This window comes from Arachis ipaensis, chromosome B9 (assembly GCF_059453495.1).
Source record: "Arachis ipaensis isolate K30076 ecotype BB chromosome B9, ASM5945349v1, whole genome shotgun sequence".
In the NCBI taxonomy this organism is placed as follows: Eukaryota; Viridiplantae; Streptophyta; class Magnoliopsida; order Fabales; family Fabaceae; genus Arachis; species Arachis ipaensis.
In genome coordinates, this window is record NC_142444.1 from 20,170,760 (window position 1) to 20,172,157 (window position 1,398).

The 1,398-nt window shown below is 37.8% G+C and overlaps 1 non-coding gene across 1 annotated transcript; it reads left to right on the forward strand.

Annotated features, from left to right (window-relative positions):
- Window positions 1–465: 465 nt before the first annotated feature.
- Window positions 466–573, forward strand: LOC148543954 (small nucleolar RNA R71). Its single transcript, XR_015901285.1, has one exon. It is a non-coding gene; the product is annotated as a small nucleolar RNA R71 (small nucleolar RNA).
- The last annotated feature ends 825 nt before the right edge of the window (window positions 574–1,398 follow it).

The window sequence follows — 1,398 nt, forward strand, 5'->3', positions numbered from 1 at the left end:
TTGAGGCTTTTGATCCTTCCATGAGAAATTTGGATGATTTCTCCATGATGAGTTATAGGTGTTTCTATAAGGTTCACCTAAGTAATTCACCTCTGCTATTGCAGGGTTCTCAGGATCATAAGCTTCTTCTTCAGAAGATGCCTCTTGAGTACTGTTGGATGCAGCTTGCATTCCATTCAGACTCTGAGAAATCATATTGACTTGCTGAGTCAATATTTTATTCTGAGCCAATATGGCATTCAGAGTATCAACTTCAAGAACTCCCTTCTTCATAGGCGTCCCATTATTCACAGAATTCCTCTCAGAAGTGTACATGAACTGGTTATTAGCAACCATGTCAATGAGTTCTTGAGCTTCTGCAGGTGTTTTCTTTAGGTGAATGGATCCACCTGCAGAAGTATCCAATGACATCTTTAATAATTCAGACAGACCATCATAGAATATATCCAGGATGGTCCATTCTGAAAGCATGTCAGAAGGACACTTTTTGGTCAACTGTTTGTATCTTTCCCAAGCTTCATAGAGGGATTCACCTTCTTTCTGTCTGAAGGTCTGAACATCCACTCTAAGCTTGCTCAGCTTTTGAGGAGGAAAGAACTTGGCTAAGAAAGCCGTGACCAGCTTATCCCAAGAGTTCAGGCTATCTTTGGGTTGAGAGTCTAACCACACTCTAGCTCTGTCTCTTACAGCAAAAGGGAAAAGCATGAGCCTGTAGACTTCAGGATCTACTCCATTAGTCTTAACAGTATCACATATCTGCAAGAATTCAGTTAAGAACTGAAAAGGATCTTTAGATGGAAGTCCATAAAACTTGCAGTTCTGCTGCATCAGAGAAACTAATTGAGGTTTCAGCTCAAAGTTGTTTGCTCCAATGGCAGGAATGGAGATGCTTCTTCCATGTAACTTGGAATTAGGTGCAGTAAAGTCACCAAGCATCCTCCTTGCATTATTATTATTTTCGACTGCCATCTCATCTTCCTGTTCGAAAATTTCTGAAAGGTTATCTCTGGATTGTTGTAATTTAGCTTCTCTTAATTTTCTCTTCAAAGTCCTTTCAGGTTCTGGATCTGCTTCAACAAGAATGTTCTTGTCCTTGCTCCTGCTCATATGAAAAAGAGAGAACAGAAAAATAATAATAATAGGGGTCCTTTTTACCACAGTATAGAGGTCCCAGTGTGAGTTAGAAGAAAAGAAGAAGAAGAAATTCGAACACAGATGGAAGAGAGGGTTCGAATTTGGGTGAGATGAAGTGTTAGTAGATGAATAAATAAATAGAGGGAGATGAGAGAGAAGGGGAATTTTCGAAAATAATTTTTGAAAAAGAGTTAGTGATTTTTGAAAATAGTTTTTGAAAAAGTTTAGTAATTTTCGAAAATTAATTTTTAAAAATTAAAATAA